This window comes from Lactuca sativa, chromosome 6 (assembly GCF_002870075.4).
Source record: "Lactuca sativa cultivar Salinas chromosome 6, Lsat_Salinas_v11, whole genome shotgun sequence".
Lineage (NCBI taxonomy): Eukaryota > Viridiplantae > Streptophyta > Magnoliopsida > Asterales > Asteraceae > Lactuca > Lactuca sativa.
Genome location: NC_056628.2, coordinates 169,437,910 through 169,456,949, shown reverse-complemented (window position 1 = coordinate 169,456,949; position 19,040 = coordinate 169,437,910). Strand labels below are relative to the sequence as shown.

The following is a 19,040-nucleotide window of genomic DNA, read 5'->3' as shown; positions in this document are numbered from 1 at the left end:
GGCTTTCTGTTAATTTGCTTTGTCAATATGAGATTCGGGTTATTGAAAGCTCTTTGCTCCCCCCTCTCTCTCTCTCGCAAGAAGGATGTAGTTTGTAGTCAGATATCTTCTTGATGTAGCATGAACTTGTTCAGATCGTCTAACTTGAGTTCCTTCATTTGTAACTTCTGGCGATGTATCTAAATTATCATGTGGGTGGAAGCTCCCCCTGCTCTACACTTTCTTGATCTGCATCATCAACTTTTTCATCCTCTTTTTTAGTGGAAACATCATCTTTATTTTCATATATTATTTATGAAACTTTTGATCTTAGTCGCTCGCTAACTGATGCCTTGAAATTGCAATATTGGTTGTTAAATAAAACCACATCTTTGCTTCAAATAACCTTCTTCAGTTTTGGGTCCCATAGCCTATACCCGAACTCTCCATCTCCATATCCAATAAAGATGAATGGAGTGGATTTGAGGTCTAACTTCTTATGCAATTCACTTGATACATGTGCAAACGCTTTGAACCCAAATACTCTCACGTGAGAATATGAAATGTCTTTACCTGTCCATATTTTCTCTGGAACTTCAAAATTCAATGGAACAAAAGGTGACCTATTTATTAGATAGCAAGTTGTCAATACAACTTCATCCAAAAATGGCTTTGGGAGGTTAGTCATGTTGAGCATGTATTTAACTTTCTCAACAATGGTGTGGTTCATTTATTATGCTACACCATTGTGTTGTGGGGTTTGTGGGACAGTCTTTTCATGTCTGATACCATGTTTCGCGCAGTATGTAGAGAACTCATGGGAATAGTAGTCGCCACCATTATCTGATCAGAGACATTTTAGCTGCTTTCCTATTTGTCTTTCCACAATTACATGAAAAGCTTTGAAGCAGTCCAATTGTAACACCCAAAATCTAGAAGGTCGATTAAGGAAAGAAAAATACTCAAGTAGAAAGCCAAGTCGTCGAGTCCATGGGGGAAGAACTCGACGTGTTGGAAATCAAGGTCGTGTGTTTTTGGAATACCAACTCGACGAGTCGGATAGGGTTTGGGAAAACCTAAAATCAGGACCCTATTTTAGCAACTTAAGCTCTTGGGTTTGGTCTCAATTCCATCCTCTACTTCCCAAAACCATAATATCGAAACCCTAAGCCATTTTTGGTGATTACGAGCTAATCTTGTGCATTCTTGGAGAGTTTGAAGAAGAAAGAGATTGAATGAGGAGCAAGAACGTGTAGGAGGATTGTAGATCTAGAAGTTGGGCTTCATTTATGGTTCATCTAAGGTATAAAACTTCAACCTTGTACATGGCATGCTTAAATCTAGTCTTAGGATGTTTTGCTTCATGTTTTGGTCCAAGTATGTTGATGGTTGGGATTTGGACGTCCTATTTGGGCAAACCCTTCGGATCTAAGGTCTTGAGGGGACTTAATGCCTTAAAGGTGCCAACTTTATGTTCATAGAAGTCCCATGCAACCTTTAGACAATCATTTTGGTCTTTTAAGCCCTATTAGGTCATGCATGTAAGTAAAGATGGGAGCTTTACGTGACCAAATTGTCCCTTGAGTCCAGATCTATGACCTCATGGTCTATCTTGAAGTTTTGATGGCTTTTGGAGTTGGATCTAAGCCATTTTGGGTTAGGGTTTGAGATTATTCTCTTTAGGAAGGGATTAATGGGTAAAATTGGAAACTTTACCCTTCTAAAAGGTATTTCCAGTCTAGATCTAGAGTACCGGGTTCAGATTTGAAGAATAAAGGCTTAATGCATTGAAGAGTAAACAGACTGAAGAACTCGACGAGCTCACGAAGCAACTCGGCGAGTTGATGTGAGTATGACCCGAATCTATTAAAAAGGAAAGAACTCGACGAGTTGATACGTAATATCACGATTATGTGGTTTATGGGAACTCGTTGAGTTGTGAAATAACTCGACGAGTTGAGTCAACTCAAAGCATTGACTTTGACTTTGACTTGGATGTTGACTTTGACCTTGACTTGACTTTGACCAAGGTTGACCCCTTTAGGGTTATGAAGTACAAAATGGGTTCTAAAGGGTAGTTTCATGTAAGGCTTTTGGCCCAATTTGGAAAATTGGGCCATTGATTGGCTTTCATGGATTTTATAGTTTGGGCCTTGATGTTTCAGGGGTGAAAAGGTCATTTCACCCCAAGTAAGGATTATAGATCATGGTTTGGAACCCAATTGCTAATTGAGTGATATTTTGGTAGTGATAGCTCGAGGAATTGCCAGGGTAACAACTAAGGATTTCTTGCAGTGAGCTTCAGCAAAGTGAGGTGAGTTACATTCCCGGTAGCAGTGGGACTAAGGCACCAAAGCCGACCCACTAGTAGTTGTTTATAGTATAGATGATTGTATTTGTGATAATTATATGGTATGCCACTATCTTTAGAGATTTATGTGCTTGTATGCTATGTATTATGTGGTAGTGGTAAGGAGGGGTGGAATACACCCCGTAGCCGGTTGAAATAAACTGGAGGGTAGGTCGGGCACCCAGATATATTTGACAGTATGTTTATGTTATGTTATTATGTGATAGTGGTAAGGGTGAGATATACCCCATAACCGGTTGGAATATACCGAAGGGTAGGTCGGGCACCCAAATATGCCTAATAGGGTAGGTCGAGCACACAAATATGCTTGGCATGGGTAGGTCGGACACCCCAGGTATGCTTGAAATGGGTAGATTAAGCACCCATGTATGCTCAGTAGGGTAGGTCGAGCACCCAGATATGCCTAAAAGGGTAGGCCGGACACCCATATATGTCTGGTAGTATGTGATTATATGGTACGATGGGGGAACTCACTAAGCTAGTGAATACCATCACTACAAGAAAAAGACCCTTTTACGACGCGCAAACCACGACACTCATTGATTTATGTTTCGCAAAAGAGAGTGACATTAAATAAGTGTCATCTCTTCAAAAAATTTAAGGATTTATGTCACGTATTATTGCGTGCCCTTAAATTAGTGTCTAATGTAAAAAAATTAAAAACACGGAGGGCATTTTATCTAAAATATGCGTCCTCTCTCAGTGTCGCTTTATGTTTTTACTCAAAAGGCGCGTTTCTTAAAAGTGCGAAATGAAATTCTCTTAAAATTCTAAAATTTTTAAATACCCCGCTTCAGATCTCCCTTCGTCCTCTTCTTCCTTTCTCTATGCAAACCCTAATCACGATACCTGCTATACACCTCGACAACTCATATAACCATTCTACAATTTTTTTTCTTAAAAACTCGCGTTCATTCCCAAAGATCACAAAATGGAGACCAGCAACTATACGTATATTGTTAGCCCAATACTTTTGTGTGTTTTTTTACGGTAACTGCAATGTTCAAGGCAGGAACTTCAATCCACTTCGTGTGGGTTAGCTTGACACCCCTGATTTGTCCGATTATGCCGCATGAGTAAAGTATCCCGCCCTATCGAACTGCTATACATCTCCGCTTCAAGATATCCCATCTTAATGAAAGTGATTCAGGTCTCACTCCTCTCTCATAGCGATTTAGGTTTTTTTGGTACAAGTTATTGACTAACACACCGAAGACTTAGGGTTTTTTCATAAAAGATGTGTATGTGCACTTCCGTTGGTTCTGGCTCCCACGACTTCTCTCAGGTATATTTATTTTCTTTTATTTCAATGACTTCACAATGATGCAATGCTACAAAGGAGTAGCATTTGGGGAGCTAGATCGTCATGTTTTCTCAATTGCAGATTCTGATTTTAGGTCATCTCCTCTCCTCACCTCTTCTTTTTCTTTTCTATTCTACTTCTACATATATACTTCTTGTACAGAGGATTAACATTCTTCCATTCTTAAATATTTATAAAATCGGTATTATTTGAAGTTCAGTGATTATGGTCTAGTTAGTACTTCATATTTTATACTTGGCACTTGTATTTGTTTCCTTACCCTTTTTCATGTTAATTTAGACTAATCTCTGCCTATTTCATCTTTGTAGAGAGATTAATGATAAGGTTAAGATGATAAAATGTGTGAATTATTCTTATGCATGATGTGTATATTTTGTTTGTCTATAAGCATGACGAAAGAACTCTGATTATAAGTGCTTCAAACCCTAATTGATGAGTTCAGCCCAATTTATTTCTCACATACATACAAAAGCTGATTTTGAAAAGTTCATGTGATTTGAGAAATAAGAAAATAAATATGTGGGTCCTCGGCCATTGGATATATATTTGATGAATGATGATTTTCTCTTGCCTCTTCTTCCATTACAATCCACCTGCTAGCAAATTGTACCACCAAAAAGAGACATCAGGTTCTTCTCTCCACCAAAAAGCAAAATTTGAACCATTGACACCAATGATTCACCTTTCATCTATGAATATGTGTGTTTATGTGTAGGAGAGAGAGAGAGAGAGAGAGAGAAAGGAAAGAGAAGAGAAGAGAGAGATGTTTTGGGTACTCTACAAAGCTGTCCTATCTTAAACCTACCCTACATCTCTCATAATTTTCTTCATTTCTTTATTGTCGATATTATTTATCTTGGTGAGTGAATTGTAAGTTGTGCCCCCCTTTTCACAGGGATTTACGCATGAAAATTCTCCACTCATGGCTACAGGACAAGACCCCCTACCTGTTAAAAGACACCATTGTCCAAATACAGTTCATCTATATATTTATTGTATGCATAATATATATATATATATATATATATATATATATATATATATATATGTATGTATGTATGTATGTATATGTGTTTATTTATTTTTCGAAGAACTAACGGTAATTGTTTTTATTAGTTAAGCATGAGGTCAGTGATCTTCAAAAACTTGAGGCAACTTCTTAGATGTTTTAGCATTGCATCGGGGTTAAAATTTAATTTCAATAAGTTCATCTGGTATGGTAACCATGGCCTTGGCTGTGGTTTCCTTCCACCTTAGCAAGCACAAAGCACCACTACATATGGTACCTGCAGAGTGCTCTCTATTAATACCTAAATCTATTTGAGATGGTTAGTCTCCACATAAATTAGATTGAGAAAACAGAATAAGGCTAGAGCAATTTTCGATGATCTATTCCTAAAGCAAAGTAAAATTTTATAAACTCTTTCTCCGATCAAGATAGCAGATTTCGTTATTATGCTTGTGAAGCTTTATACAACATCACAAAGGTGAGAATTAGTTGTGAGCTCATCAGATGGTGTATAAACTGTAAACAATATATTTAGGGCTTACTTTATGCCTTTTGCAGGTTGTGAGAGGAGACTTCATTGTGTTATTAAATAAGATATTTGATGCTTTATGTAAGCTTTCAGCAGACTCATATCCCAATGTACAAAGTGCAACTCATCTGTTAGATAGACTCATTAAGGTAAGTAAATGACTCATCTTTTTATTTGTTATATTTGTTCTAATGCTGAATCACAGTTGTTCTTATTGTTGAAAATAGGACATTGTGACAGAGACTGACTAATTCAGGTGATCATCTTTCAGTTGTTTGTATAAATTTGATAGGTTTACTACTGTAAAATGTATTTAACTTGGGATCCTGAATAATCTTTATCTTTTATCAGCATTGAAGAATTTATATCTTTGTTGAGAGAGCGTATGAATGTGTTGAATCCTTATGTTCGCCAATTTTTGGTTGGATGGATCACTGTGTTGGACAGTGTTCCAGACATAGACATGCTCGGTTTTCTTCCTGATTTTCTTGATGGTAAATGATCTCACTTCACAGTTAAAGGGTATTCCCGTCAATTTGCATGTGTTTTTTTCGCACAACATTGTTGGATTCATCTGACATGTCACATGTGGAGATCTCAGGTTTATTTAATATGTTAAGTGATTCCAGCTATGAAATCCGGCAACAAGCTGGCTTGGCACTTTCAGAGTTTCTTCAGGAGATGAAGAACTCTCTGGTAAGACTCTGTAGCTAATGAACAAGGTAATGGAATCAGTCATTACATTACATTCCATGATCATGTTTAGTTGACATGTAATGAATTTTCATATTGTATGTAAAATACAACATATTGTTTTGACTTTACTCTTTATGTTATATAGTTATAATTAATGAACTTTTATCTACAAATTAAAATTAAACATAATGATATTTTTTTAAAGACCAAATAAGATTATACTAAAAACTATATAAATTGTAATTCGATTAAACCTCATATTTTTTAGTAGCAAATTTTGTCATTTATTTGTAAATTTCTGACTTTAGGAGTGGTACTGATGAAGTCTGTAGATTACGGTCGCATGGCAGATGAACTCACCCGTTGGACTGCAATCACATGGGTAAGTGTTTTTTTTCCTTTTTGTAAATTTAGTTGCACATTGTAATGAGATTTTTTTTTAGAATTCCTGCAAGTTTTTATTAAATTTATGCAGATAAATGAGTTTGTAAAACTTGGGGGTGTTCAATTGACAAGCCCCTTTAATACAACACAAGGTGATGATGTAAATCAAAGTAATGAAAAAGATGAAGACGCTTCAGAGGCTGGAAATGAACTTGTAAGTATCTAATCTATAGGTTTCTTGATCCTTGTAACCTTTTATTCAAACTTTTTACTGATTCTTTTGGAGTTGATTGTAGGTAGGAGTTGTCTCTGATGAGAATTTATTGGAACTTTTGGAGTTAGCAATGTCATCAAATACAGATGAAACTGTGAAAAGGGCCAGAGAATTGATGGAATTGGGAGTTTACCCTATGGTCCTCATGTCTCAAATGGCTACACTTATTATGGACATTATTGCTGGAACATATCAAGTAATTGAAGCTAGTGCTGACTCATTGTTTGATGGTAGAAGCTGTAAGTTCTTCTCAACTTTTTTCTTTATTATTATATTTTGATTACTATAAACTGAAACTATGGATGATTGCACAATTCTTCAGTGACAGAAGCAGAAATTGAAAGATTAAAGCATGCATTAAAAATTCTTTCTGAGTCTGAAAAACAATTAAGACTTTCAAGTGAAAGGTCAACATGGTTCACATCAACCCTATTACAGCTAGGCTCAGTCCCCTCAGCGGACCCCACTCCTTCCGGAAGCAGTAGAGCAGGTTCATATACTAGCAGGCTTGTCTGCATATAAATATGATACATATATCATTACACCTTTCAAGGTTGTTGAAGTAATGAGTAAAAATGGCATAGGCCCAAATGCCAAAAAGCAAAACGGTGAGGCCAATGGGTCCCCTGTTTTTGCAGTTACAAGTCCTGATTTTGTCAACGGTGTTGTACCATGGAGCTGTAAGGGAAGATTCTATTAAAACTACTTTAGCACAGGACAACTATCAGTTTGCTAAATTAAGTGATGAATGGAATTGAACTTATTTAACTGAAACTTATTATGTATGGTCCAGGAAATAATGCAACATAAATTGGTATTCATTGAGACATAAGATGTGGTTGGAACTACTTTAACACATGACAAATATTAGTTTGATACCGATTTTGTTTTTTCAAGTATGAGTTAGATGTCTAAAATAGACAAAATTGGAGAACTGTGTAGACCAAAATCAATGTCATTGGTTATTTTGTAAAATTGTAAGAAAGTAAGTGCTAGTTTGTGATTTAGTAGAGTTTTGTTGATGAACAGGAACTTGATCAATGAAGTAGGGTGCTATAATAAACAAATAAATGAAATTGTGTTGCTAATTCTTGCTTTTAAACTTTTAATATTGTGTTTTTTTTCTTTGTTTAAAATTTGTTAAGGTTTTTTTTTAATAGATTGTAGCCTCGGAATCCATACAAGACACTGGAGCAGTTGCAAGTTCTCGGGCTGCTGAAATTGGGCTAGCACAAACAATCCAGGTGTCACCTAGTTATTAAAGTTATATTTGTAAACATGTATATAAATACAAGGGCATTTCGGTCATTATACCCCCATAAAAGTTTTTAAAAAAGATAGGTAACTATTTGTTGCGCTTTATTTATGGATTTATAACATTAAAAAAAATCATATCTCATAGTATTTTCAAATATACATTTCTCCTTTTGTCTTAAAATTGTTATATTGAATGTTCAGGATGATTTAGATATCATAACTCGTTTTCTAATACTAGCAAGATAACCTATAATCCCAGGAATTGACAAGCCCCATAAGGTAATAAAAAAGATAATTTATTTTATTGTATTTTAAATCAAATTATCAAATCATATATAAACTACCCAAACAATATTCAAATTTTATTTTATCGCCTCAATTTTGCAGACGAGCATTGTGTTTACATTAGAAGAAGGCCCTAGGGTCTTGTTCAATGCTTTAGCTGTGTTTTCTCTAAGGGAGATCAACTTATCAAAAGTAAGTTATTTTTTTCACCCTTTTATTTAATATTTTTGTGATTGAATGAAAGTCTTAATGAAAGTAATTGACAACCCTTTTTCTGTAAAGGATGTTGTGATTGTGGGAGAGGTGTTGTGTTTTTCTCTGTTGCTAGGTAACCTTCTCAACAACAACATTCTACTTAAGCAGGTGAGTAATCAAGATTAAGGGAGACTTGTAATCATGTTTGGCATTCCTTTCCAGTACACATTAAGCAGGTGGTACGCACACAAGGCGTTGGCAGAAACAAATAACATGAAATGTTTCCAGTAAGAAAGAGAGTTGTATGATTATTTGTTAGTTTTATAGGAATGTATAACCCATGTTAGCAATGTATTATTTTTGTTTAACATTTGAATGATTCTTTGTATGACATTATAATTTGTGCAATTTATTTTATTTTTTGAGTACGAAATTTTATTTTATATTATGCAATGGATTGTATTTTTTGTATATGGTATTTTATTTCTATTATGAGAAATTAATTGCAAATTTAATTTAAAATTAATAAATATATAAATTTATTTTTTTTAAACATTTAAATTTACGATACGTAAAAATGTGTGTCATCTTCATTTATGACATGACCTTTCTTGACAAGGGCTTTCTTGATACGCATTGCGTGTCATTAACACGCGCGTCGTTAGGTTACGACACGTAAATGCGTGTCGTCTTCTTTTATGACAGGGCCTTCCTTGATACGTATTGCGTGTCGTAAACGCGCGTCGTAATTGCACGTCGTAAATGAGCGTCGTAAATGCGCGTCGTCTCTCTTTATGACAGGGCCTTCCTTGACGCGCATTTGCGCGTCGTCTGAGCCTTTTACGAAGCGCAATGAGCGTCGTAAAAGGCTGTTTTTCTAGTAGTGCATGATGGGGTTCCCATGGAAGCTAGTGAAGACCATGTAGAGGTTCCCATGGCAGCTAGTGAAGACCATGTATGGGTTCCCATGGTAGTTAGTAAAGACCATGTGGGGGTTCTCATGGCAGGTAGACCGTGCGGGGGTTCCCATGATAGGTAGTTAAGACCACGTGGGGGTTCTAGAGGCACTTGGTATAAGACCTTGGAGGGTTTCCATGGCATCCCTATATGTTGTATGCATGGCTTATGTGGTTTATGTAGCTTATATAGCTAATATGGATTATGTGATTATGTGAATTGTGTGGGGTATGCTATGGGGAACTCACTAAGCATTACCTTACAGTTTGTTGATTGTTTCAGGTACTTTGGAGCCTAAAGGCAAGGGCATGGCTTGATGGCGCGGCGTGCACTCTTCGATATTTTATTTGGGGACACTATGATTTTTTGAATAAAATGTTTGTTATTATGGATTTTGAAAACAATTGTCATTAAGACTTCATATTTTATGGGAATGTTTTGGTAATTTAAAAATGAAAATTTATTTGAAAATTTGGGTCGTTACATGGTGGGAATTGCCTATTTTTGGAGAGTCTATTCTTATTGAAGGGCTCCATCAAATTTTAAGGTTCAAAATTACACTAGTTTTGGTATATCAATAACTACTTAGGTGTTGTTTGCTTCGTAGAATGTTGCTGAAGGAATTGGAAAAGGAATATGTCATGCATTAGAATCCAATTCCATATATATTGTTTGGTTGGTGGGAAATATAATTAGAAATTTTGAATTAATTCCAGATTTTGTTCGGTTCGTAGGAAATGGAATTATAATCCATGTAAAATCACAAAATTATTCTTTTTGTTTGTTTTTCTTAATTTTACCTTGTTTTCTAACTAATATGTAAATATACATTATATAAAATAGTAAAATAGTAAAAATTTTATTTTATTGATCGAGTAACATGTTAATATAACGTGCAAAATCAAGCAAAAAACATCATAACCTAAAATCATTTCAATACACATCCCAAAAATGTTACCAAAAAACATAACAATATATTGTCTTCTTTAGTACATATCCTAATATGACTTGTCATACCTGTAAACATAACGAAAAACAAGAGATAAGAAAACAAGTATAAAAAACCCTTTAGAAAGAAAAGGTGGTTTCTCCGAACACTCATATAGCTAATCAATATATTCATGGTGATAACCAAGAAGTTATAACTTGGTAAATAACAAGCAATTAACTTCTTGTTCTACATAGCAAGCAACAAATTTCAAATCTTCACATGAAGCATCGATTTTCAGTAGCAGTTGGATTTTAAACAAGCATATCAGGAACCATTCGATCTTTGATTATGATTATTAGAAAGCAATCGATTGTAATGAACCATCAATTTCAAGGAACCAATCGATCCTCACATAAATTAATTCATGAAAAGCGACAACTCAAAAGATGGTAAAAACACAACAATCGATTTACATATCAGATAGAGAGAGAGAGACAGAGAGAGAGAGAGAGGGAGAGAGAGAGAGACATCGACATCGGAGGAACCTGGCTATCGACAATGTGAAGAAATGAAGATGACGATCGCGGTGTGTGTTACCTGTCAACCGGAAAATAAGGAGTGCATGTGTAAGGTTTAAAATTGATGAAGTGTTTAGTAAGTGCAAAATGGTAATCTTCCTATGTCCACTACCAAGGAATTAATTCCTTCAACATCTTGATGGAAACATCTTTTCTTCATTTGAAGGATTTTTTTTCATTTAAGAATCATTTCCTCCCTCTAAAGTTGAACTAAATACATAAATTCGAAGGAATTGAAATCCTTTTCTCTAGAATTTTGTTACGCTTGGATTAAGCCCGTTAACAAATGTGGATGTTGATCATGGCCCGTCAGCTTGACTGGCTAGTAAGGAAGTCCGATAGGGTGGTGGTGAAACCCGTTTGGCAGAAAGATTATCAGATGGGTAAAGTCGTGAAGTAGGATAAGATTGGTTCCATGCTTTTAAAGTATTCCTTAGGATTTGGATTTTTGTTTGGATTGAGTTTATATTTTGGGATTTCTATTGTGAACTTGATTTATCCTTACGTTGTTATTATTTAAACACTAGCAAAGAATGGAATACAATAGTTTTTTTTATCTTCTTTCTTTCAGTTTCTCATGGAGTTTGCACTCACTCAAAGTAGTTCTCGTTGACCACATAGGCTTGAGTGTATCAAATTCCATTCATTTATTGCCAGCCAAACAACACCTTATGTCTATAGTAACATGGCAATTAACCTAAAGCTTTGAACAATTTTATCAGAAGTAAATGAGGTAAAGAAATTCAATTTGGATTAAATATGAAGTATACTTAATGATTAGAAATGGATTTTGTCACAAATGTCCATTGGCTTTTCATACTTTATTTATCTTTTTATAATATTAGCTGCCATCAAAGTTCTTGAGTTTTTGGGCTTATAATGGGGTGATACATAGCTAAACGGCTAAACACAACTAAATTAAGCTTATGTTTACCTCACTTGAATAAAGTTAATTAGTTAAGAATGCGGACGTATAGGCTTATAGTTTTATTTATATTTTAAGTATACGAGTGTATATAACCTGGTTTAACTTACACCTTGTTTATATTTCTATTACAATTGCATATAAGTTTGCAGAACTCAGCCAAACATTAGTGTATCCGGAAATCAAAAACGCATTTTGTGTTCAAGCAACTCACTAATGCATGCATCTAGAATTATCCAAGCTCCTTGATCCACAATATGAAAATGCAGTTTTTACCATCTCATTACTTTAATATGGGTTCTTAGGACGTACCGGAACGCGATGCTTTTTCGTCATAATAAGTATTGGAAACATTGTTGTGTTTTCTTTTTGATACATAAGTGGGTGAAAATAGGATAAAAGAAAGGCTGTAACAGGGTAGGGTAGACAACCTGATTAGATCAAGGATAAAGTAATTAAGCACCACCAATATCAACCAAATTGACGATGGTTGATGTTAATAGTGATAAAGCAACAACACCACACTAATAACAAACAAGAATCGAATCCTTCCGTGTGTGAACATGTAACGACCCAAAAATCACGACTAAAAATTTCTTTTAAAACATTACTAAAACCATATTTACAAAACTGTATCATAAGTTATAACATAATTTCTAGAGTATTAATTCAAAACATAATCTCATTATCAGAGTCAAACATCCCCAGGCTAACTGACTATGGTGTGTGCACTGCAATCTTCCAGAGCTCCTCTTTTGAAAACCGAGTACCTGAAACCAAAACTGAAAACCGTAAGCACGAAGCTTAGTGAGCTCCCCCAATCTACCACATACCACACATTAACATATAAAGCACATACTGGGCCTTGCCCACTGCATCGGACCGAAGTCCGGGCTAACTGGGGCCTTGCCCCCTACATCGGACCGAAGTCCGAAGCTGACTGGGACCTCCGTCCCCTACATCGGACCGAAGTCCGAAGCTGACTGGGACCTCCGTCCCCTACGTCGGACTGAAGTCCGAAGCTGACTGGGACCTCCGTCCCCTACATCGGACCGATGTCCGAAGCTGACTGGGAACTCCGTCCCCTACATCGGACCGAACTCCGAAGCTGACTGGGACCTCCGTCCCCTACATCGGACCGAAGTCCGAAGCTGACTGGGACCTCCGTCCCCTACATCGGACCGAAGTCCGAAGCTGACTGAACATAGCATAAATATATCCACTAGCATGAACTCACATATACTACATCGGGCCGTAGCCCGGATCTCATAACACATAAATCCTGTCTGAGCCATGCAGACATCAAACATGCTAACTACTACATCAAATCAAATCTGGAAACTACTACTAGCTAAACGGGTCGGCATTGTGGCCTTAGACCCGTTCCTACTGGAAGGAAACTCACCTGAGACTGATGAACTGATGCTGCTAGTCCTTTGACTGCTACTTGACCTCTGACTCCGAACTGCTGCTCCACTAGCTCCTCGAGCTACCAATGCCAAAATAACACTTAGTCCAACTGACCTCCAAAGGTCAACTAGGTCAACTCTAGTCAAGGTCAAAATCTTGGTCAAAGTCAACCTTCCAGGTCAACCCTACTCGTCGAGTCCACCTAATAACTCGCCGAGTTCATATGCTCAGGGTCCTTCTATTCGCGACTCAACTCGCCGAGTCAACTATTCCCGAGTTCTGACCTGTCCAACTCGCTGAGTCTCCACCCGACTCGCTGACTCGAGTTTCAACTCGAAGGGTTTGGGGTTTCGCGACCTGACTCGCAGAGTCCAAGAATAGACTCGCCGAGCCCAAGGAAATCTTCAACCAACTCGTCGAGTTGTTCTTCCAACTCGTCGAGTTCATGCCTAACTTCATCCGACTCGACGAGCTGTTCATCCCACTCGTCGAGTTCCTCCTCATCTTCAAGCTACTCGCTGAGTCCACTAGAAGGACTCGCCGAGTCTATTCAGTCCTTAATCCATGCAGTGGCTTTTCGAGCCAAACAGGGCTTCCAACTCATAGATCCATACTTCTAAGGCCTATCCCCCACGTAAAGTGGCAAACTTTACGTGTAGATCAAGAGATCTAGGCTTAAAACAATCCAAGCTATGGTTTAAGACAAAGAGGCTTCACCATCAACCCAATAACAGATGCTTTATGACTTTCCAGGCCAAGATACACTCAGATCTGAAGTAGCAACTTCAGATCTAGGCTTATAACTCGAAATAGCTCTTAAGCATGGCATAAAATCCCCAAATCACATAGCTAAGGTTGATCTATCAAACAAAAGAGGGAAGGTAACGATTTATTACCTTTGAGTGCTCAGAAATGATCCACCAACTCTAGATCCAAGGCCCCCTTCTTGCTCCACAAAGACTAACTTCTCTCTCAAGCTCCAAAAGCTTCACTAAGGGTAGATCTTGCTCCAAAACGATTATGGCGGCTAGGGTTTTGTGATATGTGCTAGAGAGGCAGTAAAGGAACCCTAGGGGAGAGAATGAGACATATAAATAAGCTCCAAGTCCCGGATTTAGGGTTTTCCTTGCTCAGACCAGACTCGCCGAGTCACCTTGTCCGACTCGCCGAGTCGGTCGCTTACACCTCAACCCGGATCCCGCTCGGACTCGCCGAGTCCCTCCTTGGACATGCCGAGTCTCCCCTTAAAATTGGGGTTTTCTTTCTTTTCTTGGCTTTCCAAACTTTGGGTGTTACAGAACACTCAAAAACAGCTTTACAAGCTATGGTGAATTCATTATTCAAAAGATGATTTTGCTGCTACAACTTAGAGCTCCTTATATAGGGCTGAAAAACTAAAGGAAACATAACTCTAGGAAAATGAAAGGTCTAGTGAAATACCAGAAGTTGGAAAAAATCAAAAAGACAATTAAAGAAACATTTAAAACAATAATGGGGCTGATTATAGAGACTATTCAGCTTTATTGGGCTGCCAAAAAATGATACTTCTTCCTTGAACTGTTTTAAACCCAAAATAAGAATTTGATTCAAGCCCAAGGTGAGTCGGAGACATGAAATGGGCTGATTTGGTATTAGCTGAAAATAACATGGATGCCCCTTCATCAACCTCCTCTGGTTGGGAAGGATTTGCCCTCAAATCTTCCAATGGACCATCTTCAAAATAAGGAGAAAGATCTCCAACATTGAAAGTTGTTGATACGTTTGTGTCCCCCGGTAACTCTAGTTTGTAAGCATTATCCCCAATCCTTTCAAGCACTTTAAAGGGTCCATCTCCTCTTGCCATTAACTTGTTCTTCCTCTTTGAAGGAAATCTTTCCTTCCTTAAGTGCGGCCATACGAGATCCCCAGGTTCAAAAGAGCCTTCTTGCGATGCTTGTTGGCCTTTTTATTGTATAATTCATTCACATGCTCAATCTTTGCTTTGCCTTGCTCATGAATTTTCTGCATTTCTTTGGCCTGAGTCGTTGCCTCAAAATGAACTTCACTACCCTTAGGTAGTTGTATAAGATCGATAGGGTGATAGGATTCACTCCATAGTTCACTTCAAATGGTGTGCACCTGGTAGCATAAGTTGGGGATCGATTATAAGCAAACTCAACAAAAGAAAGTTTAACATCCCAATCTTTCAAGGTCTTGCTCACCAAACTTCTTAGCAAGGTTGTGAGAGTTCGATTGGTTACCTCTGTATGTCCATCCGTTTGCGGATGATAGGAAGTGTTGAACAGTAACTTTGTGCCTAATAACTTCCATAATGACTTCCAAAAATAACTTAAGAACTTGACATCTTTGTCAGAAACTATGGTTTTGGGGACTCCATGAAGATGCATAATTTCTTTGAGAAATAAATCAGCAACATGAATGGCATCGTCAGTTTTGTGACACGGGACAAAGTGTGCCATTTTAGAGAAACGATCTACCACAACCATTATAGCATCTTTCATGTGTTTCATACGAGGCAAAGCCACAATGAAATCCATAGAAATATCTTCCCATGGTTGAGAAAGAACAGGTAATGGCGTATACAAGCCTTCATGGAACTTGCTTTTAGCTTGATGACAGGTTGCACATCTAGCAATGAGAGTCATAACATCGCTTTCCATGTGTGGCCAATAAAAATGTTCATGCAACATAACAAAGGTTTTGTTGATTCCAAAATGACCAGCCAACCCTCCTCCATGCGCTTCTCTGATTAGTAGCTCCCTTATGGTTCCTTTAGGAATGCAAAGTTTGTTGTTCTTGAAAAGAAACCCATATTGGATGAAATAAGAACCACAAGCTTGACCTTTGCATTCTTGAATAACTTTAGAAAAATCTGGATCATTCAGGTACAATTCTTTAATGAAAAAAAACCTAACACTCTTGCCCCAAGGACAGTAAGCGTGGCATATCTTCTTGAGAGGGCATTTGCAACAATGTTAGAACTTCCTGTTTTATTCTTTGAAACAAAGTTAAAGGATTGGAGAAATTCTACCCATTTTGCATGTCTTGGATTCAATTTGTTTTGACCATTGATATGCTTCAAAGCTTGATGATCAGAGTGAAGGACAAACTGTTTAGGCCTTAAGTAGTGGCTCCAGTGATCTAGAGCACAAACAATAGCATAAAACTCCTTGTCATATATACTATAGTTCTTCTTAGATTCATTCAATTTCTCACTGAAATAAGCGATAGGGCGTTTATTTTGTACCAAAACAACCCATATACCAACTTCGCTTGCATCACATTCAACCTCAAATACCTGGTTGAAATCTGGAAGGGCCAAAATAGGCGACTTGCACAAACATTCTTTGATTTTCTCGAATGCATTCTGGGCAGATCGAGTCCATTCAAAAGAGCCTTGTTTGATACACTCAGTGAGAGGTGCAACAATAGTGCTGAAATTCTTGACAAATCTCATGTAAAATGAAGCAAGACCATGAAAACTCCTTAACTCTGTCGGATTCACGAGTACTAGCCATGATTTGATTGCTGCCACCTTTGATTCATCCACCGAAATTCCATCTTTAGATACAACATAATCGAGAAAGATCACCTTGGGAGAAAAGAAGTCACACTTCTCCAACTTCCCGTAGAGTTTCTGCCTTCTCAACACTTCAAATACTCTTCTCAAATGTTGAGTGTGCTCTTCAACACCTTTGTTGTATACAAGTATATCATCAAAGTATACAACAACGAAATCACCCAGAAATGGTTTAAGAACCTCATTCATCAACCGTATAAAAGTACTAGGAGCATTGGAAAGTCCAAATGACATTACCAACCATTCATACAACCCACTTTTTGTTTTGAATGCGGTTTTCCATTCATCTCCTTCACGCATCCGAATCTGGTGATCTCCACTCCGAAGATCAATTTTCGAGAACAATTTGGCACCATGAAGTTCGTCTAGCTTATCATCCAATCTTGGACTAGGATAGCGATATTTGACTGTGATGTTATTGATGGCTCTACTATCAACACACATTCCCATGGTTCCGTCTTTTTTTGGAATCAACAAAGTTGGAACAGAAAAAGGACTCATGCTTTCACGCACGTAGCCACAGTCAACGAGCTCTTGGACTTGACGTTGTAGTTCTCGAGTCTTTTCGGGGTCACATCGGTAGGTTGGTTTGTTAGGAAGCGGTGCTCCTGGGATTAGATTGATGTGATGCTCAATACCTCTTAGTGGAGGTAATTCTTGAGGTAAATCGAAAGGAAAAACATCTTTGAACTCTTCCAGAAGCGGACGGACAACAACGGGCAGAGGAACATCTTCAAATTTGTTTTCTACTAACAACAAAACATAAACAGATTTTCCTTTGGATATAGCTCTCTCCATTCATGCTTTATTGATAAATAGATTTCTCTCTACTTGAGTAACCATCTCTGGTTCTTTCTTTTGCAGCAAGGTAGATGGTAGTGGTTTGAGGATTACTTTCTTCTTATTCATGACAAAAGAGTAGGTGTTTTGATGACCATCGTGCCAAACTTGTCTGTCATATTGCCAAGGTCTTCCGAGCAACATATGGCATGCATCCATATGTATAATATCACAAAGAACCTGGTCTTTATAAGATTTACCAATAGAAAATGAGAGTAGGGCCTGCTTGGTTACCTTCACGTCGGATCCTTGATTTAACCACTGAAGCTTGAATGGATTCGAATGAGATGTGGTTGGAATATTGAGTTTATTGATAAGAGTTGTGGATGCAACATTAGTACAACTACCACTATCAATAATTAAGCTGCATACCTTCCCCTTGATCGTGCACCTCGAATGAAATATATGCTCTCTTTGTTCATCATTGGGATCCACCTCTTTTGCATGGAGAGCTCTTCGTATCACTAGAAGCTCCCCTTGATCAGGTTTAACTCTCTCTTCAAAGTAACATTCTTCATCATAGATTGGCATCTCGTCTTCTCTTTCTTCTATAATGTTAACCTCTTCAACCTCTTTCAAGGTCATGACTCGTCGATTAGGGCATTCAGCTTGAAAGTGCCCTAAACACTGACATTTGAAGCGCTTCTTCTTTGGTGCATCAGCAGGACCTTTACCCTTGTCTTGCTTTGAGCTTTCACCTTTTGAAAGGTTTTCTTTGTAGAAAGGATCATGGAAAGAATTGTTATACTTTAGAAATGACTTGGGGGTTGCCCTTTCTACATTCTTACTCCTGGTATACTTCTTAATATTAGAAGCTAACTTGCAAACCTCTTCAAAGGACCAGAAAGGTTGCAATTCAAGTTTTTCAGCAATATCATGGTTCGGTCCGCCAACATAACGAGCCATAGTTTGTTATGGTTTCTCCTGAATGCCACTACGTAACACAAGTTGTTCAAACTCACAAGTGTAATCATCAACATTAAGATTACCTTGCTTGAAATTAGTTATCTTGATGTAGAGGTCTTGCTTGTAAGAATCTGGAAGGAATCTCTCCTTGAGTAGTTTCTTGAGTTTTCTCCAAGATCGGATCTTAGACTTGTCATTCCGTTCTCGCTTGGCTTTCACATTTTCCCACCATAACAAGGCATACTTCTTAAGTTTCAAAATAGCCACTTTGTAACTTTTCTCATCAGAATACCCCTTGACATCGAAAAAGGTTTTCGATATCATTCAACCATTCAATAAAGTCATCCAGGTTGGATCCTCCATGGAACTCCGGAGCATGTACTTTGATATCTCTAAGATCATCTCTGAACCTTCTTCTACGAACCGAAGTCCGACCAGATTCACCCGAACTAGAATCAAGGCCGGTTGAATCACCACTAGCATATTCTTCTTGATGCTTTCGATTGACCCTTCGGGGTTTTGCGTCCAACAATATTGCAATATGTTGAGTTATGATTTCGGTAGTTCTTTGGAGTTCTTCGATTTGTCTATCGCGTCTGAGATTCTTAGC

At 37.6% G+C, this 19,040-nt stretch overlaps 1 long non-coding RNA gene across 1 annotated transcript; it reads left to right on the top strand.

Annotated features, from left to right (window-relative positions):
• The first annotated feature begins 7,529 nt into the window (after positions 1-7,529).
• Positions 7,530-8,701, top strand: LOC128126661 (uncharacterized). Its single transcript, XR_008224631.1, has 3 exons — positions 7,530-8,102; positions 8,211-8,300; positions 8,437-8,701. It is a non-coding gene; the product is annotated as an uncharacterized LOC128126661 (long non-coding RNA).
• The last annotated feature ends 10,339 nt before the right edge of the window (positions 8,702-19,040 follow it).